The sequence below is a fragment of the Dama dama genome, chromosome 18 (assembly GCF_033118175.1).
Source record: "Dama dama isolate Ldn47 chromosome 18, ASM3311817v1, whole genome shotgun sequence".
In the NCBI taxonomy this organism is placed as follows: Eukaryota; Metazoa; Chordata; class Mammalia; order Artiodactyla; family Cervidae; genus Dama; species Dama dama.
The window spans coordinates 33586795-33609663 of NC_083698.1; the positions used below are offsets into that span (position 1 = coordinate 33586795).

Sequence of the window (22869 nt, forward strand, 5' to 3'; positions counted from 1 at the left end):
ATGGTGAAGAACCTGCCTGCCAATGTACAAGACATAGGTTTGATATCTCATTGGGAAGGTCCCCCGGAGAAGGAAATGGCAGCCTACACTAGTATTCTTGCCTGGGAAATCCTATGGACAGGGGAGCCTGGTAGGCTACAGTCCATGGGGTTTCAGAAGAGTCAGACACAGCTGAACAACTAAACAACAACAACAATCTGATTCATGAGGGTGAACCCTCATGACTTAACCACCTATGAAAGGCTCCATTTACAAACACTATCATCTTTGAAGGTTAAGATTTCAACATATGAATTTTATGGGGGTGGAAACATTCAGACCATAGCAAAGTCATATCAATTATCTGAGGAGAAAAAGCTTGCTGGTGGCAGAAACTGGCCTTAAATTAATATCGGGAATCCATGATGATATGTCTTTCTTCAAACTGCTAGTCAAATGTTTTTTTACACCATGATGTTTTCTGTTGAAGACCCTTCCATTATTAAAAGAAGATATTGGTCAGCTATGGTTGCTGTTAAAAAGAGTGAAAAATTCTGAGTGGGTGACAATGGAATATCTTGGTTTTGCCTTTTGTGTTGATTGCTCGAAATGTGATTTAAAGTAATGGAGTCATTCAAACAATGTGAGTGTTAATCATATAGTATGATATTAGCTTCTAATATATCCTAATTATATTAGATTTGATATGTATAAATTAACATATATTTTAATGTTAAATGCTTTAAACACCAGTTTACATGTTTAGTCCATATTCTTATGTATTACATAGATCTTCTAACCTAATGTCATCTGTATAAATAAGTGAACACAAAATGAACAATACTATAACTGCTATGATATTTTGGTACAAGAGTGTTGAGTGGTAGCATATCCTATGGTTTTAAGAATATGAGTATTGTCATCTCAGGTTAACTCGTAAACTAACTCCATGATATACTTTTCTTGTCACTGAGTAGAGTTACAAAGATACATTGTCTGTCAGCCATGAAATGAAATCATATTTTATGTTTGCCCATTTTTCTTTTTAAACTTCTAATCAATTCCAGGGTGATTGTATTATCAGACTTTTTGATCCACCTTTGTTAACAGTTTATTAACTAGTGCTTAAGGGATAGCATTATGTTTCTTCATCTAAGTCAGTCAGTTCAGTAGCTCAGTCGTGTCCAACTCTCTGTGACCCCATGGACTGCAGCACGCCACTTCCCTGTCCATCACCAATTCCCAGAGTTTACTCAAACTCCTGTTCATTGAGTCGGTGATACCATCCAGTCTCATCCTCTGTCGTCCCCTTTTCCTTCTGCCTTCAATCTTTCCCATAATCAGAATATTTTCCATTGAGTCAGTTCTTCGCATCAGATGGCCAAAGGATTAGAGTTTCAGCTTCAGCATCAGTCCTTCCAATGAATATTCAGGACTGATCTCCTTTAGGATGGACTGGTTGGATATACTTGCAGTCCAAGGGACTCTCAAAAGTCTTCTCCAACACCACAGTTCAAAAGTATCAATTCTGCAGCACTCAGCTTTCTTTATAGTCCAACTGTCACATTCATACATGACTACTGGAAAAATCATAGCTTTGACAAGATGGACCTTTGTTAGCAAAGTAATGTCTCTGCTTTTTAATATGCTATCTAGGTTGGTCATAACTTTTCTTCCAAGGAGCAAGTGTCTTCTAATTTCATGGCTGCAGTCACCATCTGCAGTGATTTTGGAGTGCCCCCAAAATAAAGTCTGTCACTTTCTGCTGTCTCCCCATCTATTTGCCATGAAGCGATGGGACCAAATGCCATGATCTTAGTTTTCTGAATGTTGAGTTTTAAGCCAACTTTTTCACTCTCATCAAGAGGCTCTTTAGTTCTTCACTTTCTGCCATAAGGGTGCATATCTGAGGTTATTGATATTTCTCCTGGCAATCTTGATTTCAGCTTGTGTTTCATCCAGCCCAGCATTTCTCGTGATGTACTCTGCATATACGTTAAATAAGCAGGGTGACAATATACAGCCTTGACGTACTCCTTTTCCTATTTGGAACCAGTCTGTTGTTCCATGTCCAGTTCTAACTGTTGCTTCCTGACCTGCATACAGATTTCTCAGGAGGCAGGTCAGGTGGTCTGGTATTCCCATCTTTTTCAGAATTTTCCACATTTTGTTGTGATCCACACAGTCAAAGGCTTTGGCATAGTCAATAAAGCAGAAGTAGATGTTTTTCTGGAACTCTCTTGCTTTTTTTGATGATCCAACGGATGCTGGCAATTTGATCTCTGGTTCCTCTGCCTTTTCTAAATCCTGCTTGAACATCTGGAGGTTCAAGGTTCATGTACTATTGAAGCCTGGCTTGGAGAATTTTGAGCATTACTTTGCTAGCTTGTGAGATGAGTGCACTTGTGCAGTAGTTTGAGCATTCTTTGGCATTGCCTTTCTTTGGGATTGGAATGGAAACTGACCTTTTCCAGTCCTGTGGCCACTGCTGAGTTTTCTAAATTTGCTGGCATATTGAGTGCAGCACTGTAACAGCATCATCTTTCAGGATTTGAAATAGCTCAACTGGAATTCCATCACCTCCACCAGCTTTGTTCATAATGATGCTTCCTAAGGCCCACTTGACTTCACATTCCAGGATGTCTGGCTCTAGGTGAGTGATCGTGGTTATCTAGGTCATGAAGATCTTTTTTATTGTTCTTCTGTGTATTCTTGCCACCTCTTCTTAATATCTTCTGCTTCTGTTAGGTCCATACCATTTCTGTCCTTTGTTGTGCCCATGTTTGCATGAAATTTTCCCTGCTATCTCTAATTTTCTTAAAGAGATCTCTAGTCTTTCTCATTCTATTCTTTATTTCCTTACACTGATCACTGAGGAAGCCTTTCTTATCTCTCCTTGCTATTCTTTGGAACTCTGCATTCAAATGGGTATATTTTTCCTTTCTTTCTTCATCTACACCTCAATATTTTGTTTTATTTGTAAAAGATAACCTATCTATTTCTCTAGTTCCTCATAATACTTAGGTTCTCTGTCACAAATTTACCTATGTTTTTAGATTATTAAAGACTATCATTTATGTCTTAGAGAATTTATGAACTCTTGTATCTTCCAAATTCATTTAGTGTTTTATAAATCAGAAGGGCACTTTTTATGTTTTCCCTTTAATTTGTTAATTTCTAATCAATCTAATAAACATTTATTAGGCTTCTACTTTGAGCTTAGTCAACTTCTATGGGATATTTAAGGTAGATTTAAAATAAATGACCCAATCAAAAAATGGGCCAAAGAACTAAACAGACATTTCTCCAAAGAAGACATACAGATGGCTAACAAACACATGAAAAGATGCTCAACATCACTCATTATTAGAGAAATGCAAATCAAAACCACAATGAGGTACCATTACACGCCAGTCAGGATGGCTGCTATCCAAAAGTCTACAAGCAATAAATGCTGGAGAGGGTGTGGAGAAAAGGGAACCCTCTTACACTGTTGGTGGGAATGCAAACTAGTACAGCCGCTATGGAAAACAGTGTGGAGATTTCTTAAAAAACTGGAAATAGAACTGCCATATGACCCAGCAATCCCACTTCTGGGCATACACACTGAGGAAACCAGATCTGAAAGAGACACGTGCACCCCAATGTTCATCGCAGCACTGTTTATAATAGCCAGGACATGGAAGCAACCTAGATGCCCATCAGCAGACAAAGGGATAAGGAAGCTGTGGTACATATACACCATGGAATATTACTCAGCCATTAAAAAGAATTCATTTGAACCAGTCCTAATGAGATGGATGAAGCTGGAGCCCATTATACAGAGTGAAGTAAGCCAGAAAGATAAAGAACATTACAACATACTGACACATGTATATGGAATTTAGAAAGGTGATAACGATAACCCTATATGCAGAACAGAAAAAGAGACACAGAAACACAGAACAGACTTTTGAACTTTGTGGGAGAATGTGAGGGTGGGATATTTGAAAAGAACAGCATGTATGCTATCTATGGTGAAACAGATCACCAGCCCAGGTGGGATGCACGAGACAAATGCTCGGGCCTGGTGCACTGGGAAGACCCAGAGGAATCGGGTGGAGAGGGAGGTGGGAGGGGGGATCGGGATTGGGAATACATGTAAATCCATGGCTGATTCATATCAATGTATGACAAAACCCACTGGGAAAAAATAATAATAATAATAAAAATTAAAAAAGAAAAAAAGAAAAAAAAATAAAATAAAAGAATGCACATTTTTTGTGTTTAAGCACCTTTTAACAGTTTTGGAGTGATAGGAGGTGTGTACAGCTTAGGCCATATACAAGATAACTTGACTGTAATTTAGTGTGTTAGAAAAAAATGTGCTATAGTGATCATGATAGAGAGTGAATGTTTTGCCTTGGAATTTATCCATAAATGCTTTTTGGATGAGACTGGATCTGGGAGAGCAGGATATCAAGCACAGGGCGGAGGAAATGAACATGATTTGGATGGCATGTGTTTCTTGACCATCTTGACTGGAACAGGGAGTACACACTGAGGAAGAGAGAGAGAGTAATTTATGTGAGGAAGGAACTGGGAGAGGGAGTTTATATTTTAAATTTGAGATGGCATTATAAAAGAAAACACTTTATAAAAACAAACACATCTGGAAATATCAGTCACTCCCAAGATTGGAGTCTACAGCTGGAGTTCAGAATACCAATTGTAGTGACCCAGGCATATAGCAACAGCTACTCAGGGGTCCCTTTTGAAAATGGAGTAGAAAAAATAAATCCTAGACATAAAGTAGCTTGTATATCACTAAGTGACACAACTGACACTGATGCCAGGCTTGTTTGCTGAGTAAAGAACAGACATACCTTTCCCTTTTCTTCCTGTACATGTGTTTCTTCTCTATTTGTTAAAGAGAAGTAGAATAGATCTCAAAGCAGGTTTTCTGGTAACTGACTCTATCCTAGATATGATCCAATAACCCTAATCCTTGAGCAAACAAGATTGAAGTAAGTTGAAAAAATTAACCTCTTTTAAGAAATAGGTTTGTGTCTGTTGCTTGTTAATTATTTTCGTAATATTTATGTGCACTTTACTAGAACTATATAGTATCCCTGTTAGGTTGAAAACATATTGGTATACTATATTTACATAAGAGAACTCTAACACTCTGAGTGGTTAATTAAATTCCTGAAGATAAGATGTTCAGTTGGAGGCGCAGCCAGGACTTCTGTGAGGCCTTAGGGCTTTGTTGCTCTTTCTGCTACAGCGTGATTCATCCTTGTTCATGTTCTCTGTGTCCTTTATAAAATAATAGCTGGAGAAACTGACATATTAAAATGTCAGATTTTAATAGTAAAAGTTATATAGCAAAATCTCTAAATAACAAATTATCGAGAATGTTTCTCCCAGTTGAAAATCTCCCAGTTAATGCACATTTGTTTTTAGCAACAATAGAGCTTCCCAGGTAGTTCAGTGCAGGAGATGCAGGAGGCATAGGTTTGATCACTAAGTTGGGAAGATCCCCTGGAAAAGGAAATGGCAACCCACTCCAGTATTCTTGGTTGGGAAATCCCATGGACTGAGGAACCTGGCAGGCTATAGTCCATGGGGTCACAAAAGAGTCAGACACAACTACATGACTGAGTGACAGTATGCATGCATGAAGGCATAATTTGCCTTTCAATGGTAATGAGTTTAGCCCTTTTTATAGCATTTGAAGTTAAAAACTTGCTTCTAGACAGTTGTGTACTTTAACTGCTTTAAACTTTATCATAAAATACCATTTATAGATAATAATTTTTCTTAAAATATATGAATTTACAAGTATGCTCTAAGTAGATGGATGATATATGTGTCTGTTTTAAATGGTTCAGATGAGATATTTGAAAAATGAAAGTTGCATGCCTACTTTACACTGATGCTTATCAGAGTCCCTGGCTGTCAACCCTTTTTGAGTGAATAAGTAAAATAGTACTTATTTACTTAAACTTAAAATAGTAAGTTATACAGTAACTTTCAAAAAAGAGAACTCCTTATTAGAGTAATGCAATACAAGAGTTTCATCAAAGAGTGCCTGAAAAACTGATTTTTTGAAGTGCCAAGGATAGGAAGATATCTTTTTTCTCATCATTTTATGATCAAGAATTATTTGTTGTTCTTTGACATTCCAAAAGATGCATGCATGCACTATTGCATTTGAACTTCACATTCTTTCCTGCCCAAGACAGCAATAATCTCTACATTTCCACTTTTTTTTCCGAGTGGTTTGCATATTTTACCATTCCTATTCCTTTTTCATCTGGATATGGCTTTACTCAGGAAAATGTTTGTGCTGTGAATGTTTTAGGACTATGGTGGTTGTAAAAACAGAATGAGTACTTAAATATGTGCTTAATTTCTGCCAAGCTCAGTTTTGTGCTTTGCCTTCTAGATAAAACAACCATTAACATAAGGATACGAGGGGTCAGTATAAAGGTGATAGTAAAAGAATCACATTAAAATATTATTATCTCATTACAAAAGTTTTTCCACTGAGACCAACTGGGATATGGGGGGAGTGAAACAATAATATTTTCCAAATAGCTAATGGGCATTCACTCACTTCCCAGTCATAGGTAGCAACAGCATTCATTGGCAGACCATACCCCTTTGGGGGAATAGAACTATCTTAGTCTGTACTGAGGAATATTCATCATAATGGCTAAGGTTTATTATACACGTACTATGTAGAAAGGGAATTTAATGTTTAGTATTTCAAATCAAAGAATATAACAGAAGTTGCCAGTTTTTCCTAAATTTTGAAGAAATTCTTGTCCAGAGAGTGGTTAAGTTAGAACTCACACACAGGCCCACCTGACTCTAGATTTCAAACTTTTTACTATTTCATGTTCCATCTACATATAGGAGTTTTCTGCAACATTCTCAGGTGAAGTGAGAAAAACGTGATTCTGAAAATTCTTTGAAAAAAAGATACCCAGAAATACCAAGAATATCCCTGACCTACGCAGTTATTTCTCCTGTTTTCTAGGTATGAATCTTTGTAGCACACATGAGGTTCTTGTTTGATCCGAAAGCTTCCATATGTTTCTGGTACTCTTAAGTTTGCATAGACTTTTCAATTTTTCATGATATCACACACAGAAATGACATATGGACATTTTGGCTGCTTCATCACCATGCATCATATAAGTGGGCTGCTAAAGGATAAAGAAAGAGGTTGGCTGCTTCTTTCATTTATTTAACACATTTATGCTCATCTCCTACATACTCCATGCCAGACACTGTGCTAGGCTTTGGAGATATAGCTATGTAAGTGATTCATGTCTGCCTTCATGTAGCTTGAAAGAAACATGTGTCTGCTGTTGAAAATTACACTTGTTCTGAAAGGTACAAATGCAAATCTTTTGAGATGTAGGGAATGGCCTAAATATCATTTGGAAACATTTTTTAAACTGTGATTTTACCATTTTACCATACTATAACAGATTACTGATAAGAATACTTTGAAAAACCACAGCAGTTATAATTAAAACTAAAGTTCGCAACATGTAAAAGCTTTCAGAAGTACCTTTAGGTTGATTTATCCTCAAAACTGTTTGTAAGTTCCAAGACTTTTGTCAAACATATTTAGTAACCCCAAATTGAGTCTTCTAAAATAAAAAGCATTTGTTTTTCACTTGGCCTTTATTATTATTTTCTAACAAGTTCCACATCCAATAACACAAGTGTGTTCTTTTGGTTAGGAGTTAATTTTGGCAGTGCACATTGCTAGTGGTCAACAAACTGGAAGTTCAGAGAAAATAATGTATTATTATTTCTGTATTATGGGATCTTATCTAATTGTGCCTGGAAAAAAGCTTACACTGTGGGATGAAAGTTGGGAACTTTAATGCCAAATTACACAAAACACATTTACAAGCATGATAGGGGAACATGGGAGTTTCCAGGTTTCCTTTTAAGTTTCATCCCCACTTAATATCTTTGGGAAAATAGTTGCTATGATAGTTAATGCAGAAGTGGAGGGACTGCGAACCAGCCATCTCTGAGAGCTAACTGTGTGCTTCGCAAGGTCATAAGCGCTTTCCATGAGTGATCTCATCTTATTCTTGCAGCAACGATAGTTAACAAGAACCGATAATCCTATTTTATAGATGAGGAAACTGAGATCAGAGAAATTAAGTTAATTCTTTCAGGACATAAAGCTGATAAGTAGCAAAATGGATTGCAACCCAAACCATCACCAGGCTATGTTACCCTTGGGAGAGTCAAGAAAGTTATAGTTGCTGTAACACTTGATAAAAATAAATGAGGCTTATTATTGAGGATGCTGAGAGATTATGTCTGAGGCAAATTCTGTATTTTATTTTGGAGTATTTATTTATTTGGGTTCCTTGGGTCTTAGTTGTGGCGTATGAGACCTTTGTGTCATGTGGCATCTTTTGTTGTGGAGCACAGTCTCTCTAGCTGTGGCATGCAGCCGCCAGAGCATTAGGGCTTCAGTAGTTGTGGCACAAGCGTTCTCTGGTTGTGGCTGTCAGGCTTAGTAGTTGTGGCGGGGGCTTAGTTGCCCCCAGAGCATGTGGGATCTTAGTTCCCTGACCAGGGATCAAACCCATGTCCCCTGCATTGCAAGGAAGGTTCTTAACCACTGGACCACCAGGGAAGTCCTGTGAATTCTGTATTTTATTTTATTTTTTTATATTTTTCTTTCTTTCTTTATTTATTTTTCCAGTGGGTTTTGTCATACATTGATATGAATCAGCCATAGAGTTACACGTATTCCCCATCCCGATCCCCCCTCCCACCTCCCTCTCCACCCGATTCCTCTGGGTCTTCCCAGTGCACCAGGCCCGAGCACTTGTCTCATGCATCCCACCTGGGCTGGTGATCTGTTTCACCATAGATAATATACATGCTGTTCTTTCGAAACATCCCACCCTCACCTTCTCCTACAGAGTTCAAAAGTCTGTTCTGTACTTCTGTGGAATTCTGTATTTTAAAATTCAGACTCCAGTGTTCTTTTCACTTGTGAGTCAACCTCAGAAGTGAGAGGTGATATGATATTTTCTCTAAGAGAGAAATATATAAAAAATAAAATGAGTAAATGTCCATCTGTAGCTGGCTGCTCAACTCAGTAATCTCCTGCTTATTCTAATTGAGGCAGAAAAGATTTAGGGTGGTTATTTATTTATTTATTTATTTATTTATTTTTACAGTCAGCTGTCTTTTATTTGGGTACAAGTTGCTCTGCCACTAATATCTGTGAGATCTCAGGGAATCACTATGATTGGTTACTTAGGCTTGAAAAATGAGTGTGTTGCAAATGAGGAACGTTCTACAAAATAATGAATCAGTATAATTAAAAAATATCAGTATTGTGTTGGAGACATAGACATAGAAGAACGGACTTGTGGACACAGGAAGGGGAGGAGAGTGTGGGATAAATGGAGAGAGTAGTATGGAAATGTATACATGAGCACATATGAAACAGATAGGTAGTGGGAATGAAGTTAGATCAACCATGATTTGTAAGCTGTTATGAATTTGAAAATATGCTTTATAATAAAAGAACAATTTAGGTAAGTGAAAAAAGGCTTGTAAAATTGATCCTGGATAAAATATAACTTATTTTTTAAATTTATGTTTATTTTACACTTTCGCCACACCATGTGGCTTGTGGGATCTTAGTTCCTCAACTAGGAATCAAACTCAGGCCCTTGGTAGAGAAAACAGAATCCTAACCACTGGACTGCCAGGGAATTCCCAAAATACACCTTTTTAAATGACTACTATTTTGTGAAGGAAAATTCTTTTAATTAACTACTTAATACTTTATATATGTCAAAGAGTGTCACCATCTTATAAAATATGTAAACTTAAGTGGCATCTTAATTAGAGTAATTTTTTTAAAGAAGGTGAGAAGCAAAGGACATTGCTAACCATTTGTGCAAGATCATTCTACCCATTTTAAAAACAAAGATGAGGGGTAAAATGGAAAACAGTACACTGAATTAAATAGGCAAGATGGATAGATGTATAAAAATTAAAACATATATGTAAGGTATTAAGCTCCAATGCAAAGGATATATTTAATTATAGCATATGTCATTGCTATATTTTGAATATACCATTGAGTATAGTATATTGTTCAATTCCAAGTATCCCACAAGGTTATTTAAATTCTGTTTTTTCCTTTGAAACTAGTACTGTTTCTGGAAAAGAGACCAAGAGAAGCCTAATCCTTTTAATCTCTTGTGTTTGCTTAGTAGTCATGTCCAACTCCTCACAACCCTGTGGACAGTAGCCTGCCAGGCTGCTCTGTCCACAGGATTTCCCAGGCAAGAATAGTGGAGTGGGTTGCCATTCTCTTCTCCAGGGGATCTTCCCAACCCAGGGATTGAACCCATGTTCAGGAAGGCAGATTTTTTACTTGCTGAGTCATTGGGGAAGCTCCCACATTAATTTGGCTGCACTGGGTCTTTGAGGTGTGTGGGATCTAGTTCCCTGACCAGGGATCAAACCTGGGCCCCCTGCACTGGGAGCATGGTGTCTTAACCACTGGATCATCAGGGAAGTCCCTTTAATCTAATCTTTTAGTACAAGTGAAAATCTTAAGGTCAAGTATTATACATATTCACCAGTGTTTATTCCATTTTGATTTTAAGGATTTATATGATGTCATTATTTGATTGGGTAGTTATATTATCTTTCTTTAAAAACAACATCATTTAATTTTTTATTGAAATATAGTTGATTTAAACAATGTTGCATAAATTATTGCTATACAATAAAATGATTGGGTTATTCATATATGTATGTATATTTTTAATATTCTGTTATAGTATATCATAGGATATTGAATATAGTTCTCTGTGCTATACAGTAGGAGCTTGTTGTTTATTTATTCTACATATAATGGCTTACACGCGCTCACCCCAACCTCCCACTCCATTCCTTCCCCAGCCCCCTCTGCCTTGGCAGCCACCAGTCTATTCTTCATGTCCATGATTCTGTTTTTGTTTCATATATAGATTCATTTGTGTCACATTTTAGATTCCACATTTAAGTGATATCATGTGGTATTTATATTTCTCTTTCTGACTTACTTCACTTAGTGTGATAATCTCTAGTTGCATCCATGTTGCTGCAAATGGCATTTTGCTCTTTTTATGCTGAAACTTGCATACATAAACAAAGTCTTCTTTATCCATTCATCTGTTGGACATTTAGGCTGTTTCCATGTGTTGGCTATTATGAATAGTGCTGCAGTGAGCATGGGGTGCATATATCTTTTTGAATTATAGTTTTGTCTGCCTGTATGCTCAGGGGTGAGATCATTGTATCATATGTTTTCTGAGCAACTTCCATATTGTTTCCCACAATGGCTTCACCAACTTACATTCCTGCCAACAGTGTAGGAGGGTTCCCTTTTCGCCACATCCTCTCCAGAATTTGTTATTTGTACACTTTTTAATGTTGGCCATTTGCCTGGAGAATTCCATGCGGAGAAGAGCCTGGTGGGTTACAGTCCATGGGGTTGCAAAGAGTTAAGACACGACTGAGCAATTTCACATTTTTTTTTTTTTTTTCATTCTTACTGGTGTGAGGTGGTGCCTCATTGTAGTTTTGTACATCATTTAATTTAAATGAGTAACTTTGGAAGCACTCCAGACACAATTTTATCTTATCCTTATATAACAAAATTCAGACCATACCTGCTTAAGCCATAGAAATGGAGTTTATTTACTTGTGTGGTCATTTGTTTGTTTTGGTGGCACCCTGTGATTATTTTTTTCGTTTGTCTTCATATTCTTGAAGGTTATACAATAGTTTCCTGAGATCTCTTTATTTTACAGGCCTTATAAACTGTAGGCATATGTTAAGATCATTACTAAATGTCTTTAGAAACATAATTTGCTTTTGTAGTTAAAAATAATCTTAATAGAAAATTAAGACAAATCAAATAGTAATTGAAAAATGGCTAATACACATTGATCACTTACAATGTACTAGGCATGGTGCACATACCTTAATCCTTAAACGAAAGAGTTAAATACTTATGTAATCTACTATTTCAGATGTGACAAGTGAGACACAGTGAGGTTCAGTAACTTTCCTATCATCAGGAGGCAAGTGGCAGACCTAGGCTTTGCACCTGCGTGTTCAAGCACCATGTCAGTCTATTTCCAGAGGAATTATGGAAGGTGTAACTGGGGATGTTTAGAACTGTAGGTAGAAGAAATTTAACAAGCAAGCATGTAAGGATAGAAAAATGAAAATTATAATACTAGCTTATACATTCAAGTTATAACATTACTTTAAAATTATTTTTAGTGTTTTAATAGCAGAACTAAACCAAATAGGAAAGTATTGACTGGGTCAGAGTCTTGGGAACTTTTGAATTTCTGGTAGTAGCTGGTAGATCAGCTATGGCAAAATTCAGAGTTCTATTGCAGATAACTGTCTTCAGAGACCCAGCCCTTTCCTGGGCTAGTAGCCCCTACTATAAGCATGTGCAGTCTTACCTTATAATATTCACCTAAGAAAGACTTGATAGTCATCAGTTGTTGAATTCAGTTTGCTAAAGATAAATTTTAAAATGTTAGTACTTTCACATTTTATTACATTAAAATTGTTATTTCTTTTTAGCACAGTTGGGTCAATTATCATGAAATTAAAATCTGATATGAAAACTGAGTTTCTAAATTCTGCATATGACTCCTAGTTCCTTTCACACACTGCCTATTTTTAGTCCCAGATAGTGTTATGTTTATGAAGTTAATTATTTAAACTCTTCTCACTATGCTGGTGGATGCCTTACATTGTTAGAAATGTTTATTTCCCTTAGGCATTTCATTAAATAGTGAAGAAATAAATAAATTGTGTTAATGTGTTTAGCACATGCTTTTGCTGTAAAAAAGTCATTTAACTTGTTAAGTGTTTTGATCTCAAAAGTACCTACATTCCTAGAGAATTTTTGTGAATACGAAGTTCAGGGTCACATTTTTCCTGCCATATGCTGTTTTTCAGAGTAAGAAGTTTGCTTTTAGATATTGATGCCTGCGTGCTAAGTCGCTTTGGTTGTGTGGGGCTCTTTGCAACTCTATGGACTGTAGCCATCCAGGCTCCTCAGTCCATGAGATTCTCTAGAGAAGAATACTGGAGTGGGTTGCCATTCCTTAATCCAGGGGATCTTCCCCACCCAGGGATGGAATCCATATCTCTTACATCTCCTGCATTGGCAGGCAGTTTCTTTACCACTAGCGCCGCCTGGGAAGCCCATCCTTACTACAAGTGCTGCTTAAGTAAGCATCAGGAGAATATAAGATACCTCCATTGCTTTGAAAGACAAGGTACTTGAGGAGCACGATTATTTCAGCTGATACAGAGACCATTGGGCCAATAAATAAATTAGTTTGTTTATAGAAAATTTATGTATTTTCATTGAAGGGTCAGTTTTTTAAAGGTTTAAATCCATTTATTGTCCATGTAGCAGAAATAGTAGATCAGTATTGTAAAGTATGAGAAAATATTGGGCATATAACTCAATATCTAAATGAATAAGTAAATGTGTACTTTAGGAAAGAAAGCTAAAACTTTCTCTTATTTACCAAAATATCAGTCAGTTTTTGATGATAATAATATTCTTAAAAGTAATAAAATCAAGGAACCTTTCAATAATAAACACATGGATAACTTTTTTTTTAATTTCAAGAAAATATAATTGTTTTGCCTTCTTAATTACAGTAATTTCTACTCTGCTTTATTCAATATTTCATTAATTTAAAAATCTTCTTTTAAACTGCAGGGGGCACATATCAGAATATTTGAGGTGTAGGATGTTAAGTTTTAAACAACATTCAGTTTAAATAATGTACATTTATACTTTGAATACAAAATGCAGACATTTGACAAAATATCCTAGAATTCTCATAAAGTGTATCAGAATTCCAAAGGGGTAAGGAATAAGATTATCTTGGTCCTGAAAAGATTCATGGATCAGAATGCTCTCTGGAAAATGAGAATATGGAAGGGAAAATCTTAAGCTTTTGAATTGAGGATTAATCAAATTTAAAGACAAACTGACTATGATTATGCTTTGTTACTTTTTCTGAACCTACAAATTGATAACCATTAGTACTTTGAGTAGCCAGTTAATATGAGATTTAAGGCTAAGAAAGAAGACTAGCAAAGCCATTTACAGTCATATTCTATTAATTTTTTCTGTGTTTATTATTTGAACAGTTTGGACCTTGGAGGCACTTGATTTCTTAACTTCTAACAGTGTAAGCGTGGTTTTGCTGTTACTGTCATGTTCAAGAAAAAAATGTAACCCACAATATTAAACCTAACAGGTTACATGTGTATGTTCTGAAATCTCACTATTCTATTATTTTTTTTATTGAGTTGGATTCAGCTGGGGTAATATCCTAGAGGATTTAATCAGGCTTTAAGTGCAAGGCTATATAAGGCATGCAAACTCAAGTAACATGTAACAGTGGTTCTTTGTTGAGCACAGGTTTATTCAACAATATACTTTCAGTGTAGTTTAGAAATAGAAACATTATGTTTAAACCACTGCAAAATAAAAGTGGAACTACTATAATTTGTTCTTACTGAGTTTAGCATGTAAGTTTCCTTTTTCATTATTTCTGAAAAATCAGGTAGTCTGTCATACTCCCTGGATATATGGATTGATGAGGAATTCATGACATCTGAAGGCAGTTGTTGCTGTTTAGTTGCTCAGTCATGTCCAACTTTTTGCCACCCCACTGTCCATGGAATTTGCCAGGCAAGAATACTGGAGTTGGTTGCCATTTCCTCCTCCAGGGGATCTTCATGACCCAGGGATCAAACCCAGGTCTCCTGCATTGCAGGCAGATTCTTTACCATCTGAGCCACCAGGGACACCCATGAAGAATAAATAGCTATTTATAAATTAAGAAATCAAGGATTCTTTTCCTCCTTTCCCAAACCTACTCATACACACACACACACACACACACACACACCCCTGAGAAAGGATTCTAAGTTCAGGGTTTTCAGGTATGAAGAGTTATATTGTATTTTAATTCTTATCCTAAGCATAGAATATAGTTTTTCACCATAATTATACATTCTTACCTCAGTGACTTTTGGAACAAATATAAATAAGACAAATTAATGAAGTTCAAATGTGAAATTTTATATCCCTTGCTCCTCAAATAATATCTTTGACAATTTACCATCCATCTAATAAGTTCTGGACTGTGTATTCCTTTGGGAAATGGCACAAGGCCTTCTTGAGTGTGAGATTATGCATTTGAATCTCTGATTTAGTGGAACAGTGTGTAAAACTCTCTCATAATCAGAATACTCCCTATTGGCTTCACATCTGAAGATCCCCAAGAGTGCTGTTTGTCCCAGTGCACATCTGGAACAGATTATGTGCAGTTAATTGGCTCCAGGTCGAGCTTGTTACAGACAGTAGCATGCAGTATAACCTATGCAATTCACCAAATCCACCACTTTAGGTTAAATCACACCTACTTCTGTAATTCTTCCCAGATGCAGGACACACACTCTTGTGGGTACAAAACACATACACACACACTCTAACATACACTGGAAGATAGCAGAGTATCAATTGATTAGTGGAGAGGTTGTTGGCAATACATTTAACCTATAAATGATGTCAGTTAAAAGTTTAACTGTTGAATTTAAAGGATGGTTGGGAGGAGAAACAAAGAATTAGGAACAGCAGATTATAGAGAGTGACTGTTTTATATGAGAAACATATATGAAGTTTTAAAAAACGTTTCAGGAGGTTCCGAATTTTTGATTTATTTTGTCCGTCACCCTTAACAAATGTTTCAGCACGTGTGGGCACTTACTGGAATGTCACAGTAGCAAGGAAAGCAGTGCTTTGATTTTTAACTTATTTAACAATATTAATGAGTTAGGTAACAGGGAACAGTATGACTACTGTTCATTGAAAACCAAAACATCAATCTTCTTAACATAGTGTTAGAGGCACAGGGCATGTCTTAGCGATTAATGACCAGTTGGAGGAGTAGATATCTCAATACATAGCTAAGGGCCATTAACCCCAACTCGTCATTAATTCACAGGAAATGTCCTGTACTGAGGTCATTATTGCTAATAAAATGCACACACAGAAAGTTTCCTCTCTTTTGCCTGTGTACATAAACATGCTATTCACACTACATGCACAGTTACATGTCATAAAAGAGTAGTATTACACATGTCCAGAAGTGCAGGAAAACAAAACCTAATGAGGAATTTAACATACTTAAACTCTGTTGTTGTTGTTTGGTCACTAAGTCATGTTCAACTCTTTTCTGACCCCATGGACTGTAGCCCTCCAGGTTCCTCTGTCCATGGGATTTCCCAGGCAAGAATACTGGAGTGGGTTGCCATCTCATTCTCCAGGGTCTCTTCCCCATTCAGGGATCAAACCCGCGTCTCCTGCTTCGGTAGTCAGGTTCTTTACCCCTGAACCACCAGGGAAGCCCTAGTTTAATCCTGACATTCAACTAACCTTTCACTCTTTTTGGAGACTATGGGTAGGTGGAAGTATGCATGTTTGTATGGCAAAGCTGTGGATCTGCTGTGATCAGATACCCATGTTCTGCTAACATGAGGATGTTGGGGAAATTGAAAATAACAGGCAAGTGGAATCAAAAAAGCACTGATGAAAATGAATGATAACAGCACTCATGGTCTAAGACCAAAGGCAGTGTGGAATAACTGCATCATTTGAGTTCTACTGTATTAGATACCAGAACAGGCATGAGGCACATTTAAGTGTTAGGCTGAATTCCTCTTTGGTTTCCTCTCTCCTTCACCCACTGACTCATGCTACCTCCCTTACCCATTTTATTTTTATCATGCTTCCAGCTTTTTTGGAACCCTTCACTAGGTACCATTATCATCTGGAACTGTCTCTCCTTTTTGTTTTTTTTTCCCCCCTCTCCTTTTTTATTCTCTTTCTCTATGAAACTAGCTTTGTCTTACTTAAACCTATATTAAACTCCTTTGATTGTCTTCCATAGCATCTTAATATCTTGATATTAGCAGTTATTTCTTGAGAGTTTATTTCTTGTATCTAATCAACTGCTCTTTTTAGAAAAGAATCTTATCTTTCTTCTCACCTTAATAAATGTTTGGAGATGAGTTATGGTGTTAGTGACCAGGAGTATATATGTAATATATATTCTTAAGTGTATATTCCTTAAAAATATTTCATTTGCAAAAAAAAAACAAGTTTTTAAGGAGAATCTATAACACAAAGAATGTATCTGTGTTTTACAGGCATAAATGTAAAATTAAAAAGGTGCAGAAATAAATTTTTTAAGACATCAAAGTAATTGAAAGCTCACATAATTTAAAACTAATTCCTATAAATTTTTCTGTACATCAATTAAGTGACTGTTTTGTGCCAACAGTATATGTGTTGTCCTAATAGTTTTTATATAATACAAAACTTTAGTCTTTTAGAGTTTGTTTTAAAAATGTTTTTACTGAGGGACTTCATTAGTATTTTATTCTAAAATATATATTTTTACTTAGATTATTAAAGCTAGAATTTTTATTAAGGACTGCTGATAATATAGATCTTTTACGTCAGACTGAAATTTCTGTTTTCTCTTAAATTATATCATTCAGTTCAGTTTAGTTGCTTAGTCATTTCTGACTCTTTGCAGCCGCTTGGACTTTGTAGCCCACTAGGCTTACCTATCCATCACCAACTCCTGGAGCTTGCTCAAACTCTTGTCCACTGATGGCATCGAATCATCTCATCCTCTGTCATCACGTTCTCCTCTTGCCTTCAATTTTTCCCAGGATTGGGGTCTTTTCTAATAAGTCAGTTTTTCACCAGGTGGCCAAAGTATTGGAGCTTCAGCTTCAGTATCAGTCCTTGCAATGAATATTAAGGGCTCATTTCCTTTAGGATTGACTGGTTTGATCTCCCTGCAGTCCAAGGGAATCTCAAGAGTCTTCTCCAACACCACAACTCAAAAGCATCAATTCTTCAGTGCTCAACTTTCTTTATGGTCCAACTCTCACATCCATGCATGACTACTGGAAAAACCATATCTTTGACTAGACGCACCTTTGTTGGCAAATTGACATCTCTGCTTTTTAATATGCTGTCTAGGTTGGTCATAAATTTTCTTCCAAGTCTTTTAATTTCATGGCTGCAGTCACCATCTGCAGTGATTTTGGAGCCCAAGAAAATAAATCTCTCACTGTTCCCATTGTTTCCCCATCTATTTGCCATGCAGTGATGAGACCAGATGCCATTTGATTTTCTGAATGTTGACTTTTAAGCTAGTTTTTTCACTCTCCTCATTCAGTTTCATTAATATGCTCTTTAGTTCCTCTTCACTTTCTGCCATAAGGGTGGTGTCATCTGCATATCTGAGGTTATTATATTTCTCCTGGCAATCTTGATTCTAGCTTGTGTTTCATCCAGCCTGACATGTCCCATGGGGTACTCTGCATATAAGTTAAATAAGCAGGGTGACATTATACAGCCTTGACATACTCCTTTCCCAATTTGGAACCAGTCTGTTGTTCCATGTATGGTTGCAACTGTTGCTTCTTGACCTGCATACAGATTTCACAGGAGGCAGGTAAGGTGGCCTGGTATTCCCATCTCTTGAAGAATTTTCCACAGTTTTTTGTCCCCCACACAGTCGAAGGCTTTGCTGTAGTCAATACAGCAGAAATAGATGTTTTTCTAGAATTTCTTGCTTTTTCTATGATCCAACAGATGTTGGCAATTAGATCTCTGGAATCATCACAAAATTTCAAGCAAATGTGAAGAAAATATGTGTGGCCTATTTGGTACATTATTCTTAAATGAGTATCTAAATCAACTTGATTCTTTTCATTTGTAGTAATCTTCTAAATCAAAGAATTAAATAGGCACAGATTACACAAAGACAGAATAGTTTGGTACTTCCTACAGGTAATTAAAGTAACTGAGAAAACATACTCTATTAAGCATTCATGTTGAACACTTCATGAATGAACAACATACAATCTGTAATGTATTCTTAGAATATTTGTCTTATGTATAAAATTAATACATATATAATTTGCTTTATTTCACCTTCCAAGACTGATTTTGACTTCTGAAATTTAAGATAAATTTCAGGAATCTTGATTCAAAGTCATTCTAATAAAAGCATTTTAATAAAGAGTTGATCTTCCATAAGAAAAATATTCTTAATAAACTTTCTCTTAAAATTAACCATATAGGCATAAAGTATTTATTTTGATATTAAATAATTATATAATTACTAAAGTATAATGTTTTTTTCATTATTGCTTAACTCTCACTAAGTAAATACAGAAATTATTGATACTTGAAGCAGGTACCACATCTGGAATCCTTCCCAGAAGCAGGCAAAGCAATATCATTCCTATGAGTTATGCCTTAGAAAATATCAAGGAGAAGGAAGACTTTTTTCAAGAGTTGAAAATAACTTGATTGTGACATAATAAAAAGCACATAAAATACTTTGGGGCTAAGGAGGCCGATTTACTAAAGTCTGGAACAAATGTTTTAATTCATCTCTTATTTGCCATATGACCTTGAGAGAATTATCAAAATGTGTACTTCAGTTTCCTCATCTGTAAAATGAAGAAAATATATAATTACCTGTCTTTCTTGGATGTCAGTAGCATTGATAAAAAATAAATGAAGGCATGTTAAAAATTTTAAGAGTTTATTTGAGCAAATATCAAACTATATTGTGTGATACCAAACTGGAAGTATCAACCACTAATACCAAAGAAGCTGAAGTTGAAAGGTTCTATGAAGCCCTAAAAGACTTTCTAGAACTAACAACAAAAAAAGATGTCCTTTTCAACAAGGGGAGTTGAATTCAAAAGTGGAAAGTGAAGAGATAACTGGAGTAACAGACAAGTTTGGCCTTGGAGTACAAAATGAAGCAGGGCATAGGCTAACAGAGTTTTTCCAAGGGACTGCACTGATCTTAGCAAACACTCTCTACCAACAGCACAAGAGACGACTCTACACATGGACATCCCCAGATGGTCAATACCGAAATCAGATTGATTATATTCTTTGCAGCCAAAGATGGAGAAGCTCTATACAGTCAGCAAAAATAAGACCAGAATCTGACTGTGGCTCAGACATGAACTCCTTATTGCAAAACTCAGACTTCAATTGACGAAAGTAGGGAAAACCACCAGACCATTCAGGCATGACCTAAATCAAATCCCTCATGACTGTACAGTGGAAGTGAGAAATAGATTCAAGGGACTAGATCTGATAGAGTGCCTGAAGAACTATGAATGAAGGTTTGTAACAATGTACAGAAGGCCGTGATCAAGGCCATCCCCAAGAAGAAGAAATGCAAGAGGCAAAATGGTTGTCTGAGGAGGCCTTACAAATAGCTGAGAAAAGAAGAGATGCAAAAGGCAAAGAAGAAAGGAAAGATACACCCATTTGATGCAGAGCTCCAAAAAATAGCAAGGAGAGATAAGAAAGCCTTCCTCAATGAACAATGAAAAGAAAGAGAGGAAAACAATAGAGTGGGAAAGACTAGAGATCTCTTCAAGAAAATTAGAGATACCAAGGGAACTTTTCATGCAAAGATGGGAACAATAAAGGACAAGAATGGTACAGACCTAACAGAAGCAGCAGATAGGAAGAAGTGGTGGTAAGAATTCACAGAAGAACTAACTATACAAAAAGTTCTTCATGACCCAGATAATGACAGTGGTGTGATCACCAACCTAGAGCCAGACATCCTGGAGTCTGAAGTCAAGTGGGCATTAGGAAGCATCACTATGAACAAAGCTATTGGACTGATGGAATTCTGGCTGAACTATTTCAAATCCCAAAAGATGATGCTGTTAAAGCACCGCACTCAATATGCTAGTAAATTTGGAAGCAACTGTTTCAACGGACTGGTTCCAAGTTGGGAAAGGAGTACATCAAGGCTGTATATTGTCACTCTGCTTATTTAACTTATATGCAGAGTATATCATGCTAAATGCTGGCTGGATGAAACACAAGCTGGAATCAAGATTGCCAGGAGAAATATCAATAACTTCAGATATGCAGATGGCACCACCCTTAGGCAGAAAGTGAAAAGGAACTAAAGAGTCTCTTAATGAATGTAAAAGAGGAGAGTGAAAATGGTGGCTTAAAAATCAACATTCAAAAAACTAAGATCATGGCATCTGGTCCCATCACTGCATGGCAAATAGATGGGGAAACAATGGAAATAGTGACAGACTTATTTTCTTGGGCTCCAAAATCATTGCAGATGGTGACTGCAGCCATGAAATTAAAATATGCTTGCTTCTTGGAAGAAAAGCTATGACACGCCTAGACAGCATATTAAAAAGCAGAGATGTCAATTTGCCAACAAAGGTCCATCTAGTCAAAGCTATGGTTTTTTCAGTAATCATGCATGGATGTGAGAGTTGGACCATAAAGAAAGTTGAGAACTGAAGAATTGATGCTTTTGACTTGTGGTGTTGGAGAAGACTCTTGAGATTCCCTTGGACTGCAGGGAGATCAAACCAGTCGATCCTAAAGGAAATGAGCCCTTAATATTCACTGCAAGGACTGATACTGAAGCTGAAGCTCCAATACTTTGGCCACCTGGTGAAGAACTGACTCATTAGAAAAGACTCCTATGCAGGGAAAGACTGAAGGCTGGACAGAGGATGAGATGGTTCGATGGCATCAACAACTCAATGGACATGAATTTGAGCAAGCTCTGGCATTTGGTGATGGAGATGGAAGCCTGGCATGCTGCAGTCCATGGGGTCGCAAAGAGTCTGACACAACTGAGTAACTGAACTGAATTGAAACTGAAAGTGGTTAGGAGCACTCCACTGATAGATGGATATAAGGGGAAATACTTAACCTAAAGTAAATTTCCAAAACAGGGAAGATTATTTGATTGTCTATACCTTAAAGCCTAGTTAATCGTTTGATTGGTTTTTCTTAGTGTTCTAAGTTTGTACTTTTGAGGCATTTACAGGCTTAGGCTTTGTTCAATTATATAGGCTATCATGGCATTAGAGAAACCTCAGTCTAATGACATACTTGTTTAATTAATTTATCAGCATTAGGTCATTTAATTTATGTAAACCAGCTTTTTTCTTCTCTTTCTTTTTTATTTTCTAAATTATGAAAGTAAGATAACAGGTTATAGAATACTTGGAAAATATAGAACAAAGTTACATATAGCTCCACTATATATTGCAATTATTTTTTAAGTAGATAAATTAAGATTTTTAGTTGGAGTTTCAATACCAAACTCACAAAAATTAATAGAATGAATATACAGAAAAGTAGAAGTATGTAGTAGATGTGAAAAGCACCATGAACCAATTCAATGTAATTAAGAATTATACAATTTTCACAAAATAGTAGGATACAAATTTTGTCCAAGTTCCCATAGAGTATAAACTAGGAGACACTGGAACATATCCAAGAACATAAAAGAAGGTGCAAAAATTTCATGATTTAAAGGTATTGAAGTCATATAGAGTCTGTTCTCTTATTACTGTGGAATTATGTTAGAAATCAGTATCAAAAGATATTTGAAAATTACCCACATAATTTCAACTGCAAGGAGATATTTGACTTAGCCATTTAAAGCCTCACTAAAGTTAAAAGACTGAAAAAAACACAGAGGGTGATTGTAGAGAAGAAAGCATTTAAATGAGAAATTAATATGAGAGTAATGAGAGTAATATGAAATTAATGAGAGTAATATCAAAGATATTTTAAAAACTCCATATATTTGGAAATCAAATGTCCACTTTTAAATGATGGATATGTTTGACAAGCCATAACAAGGAAAATTAGAAAATATTTGTAACAATAAA

At 36.2% G+C, this 22869-nt stretch overlaps 1 protein-coding gene across 3 annotated transcripts in view; it reads left to right on the plus strand.

Annotated features, from left to right (window-relative positions):
* Window positions 1-22869, plus strand: part of SEMA3D (semaphorin 3D) — a 218896-nt gene that overhangs the window by 61754 nt on the left and 134273 nt on the right. The window lies entirely within an intron of this gene.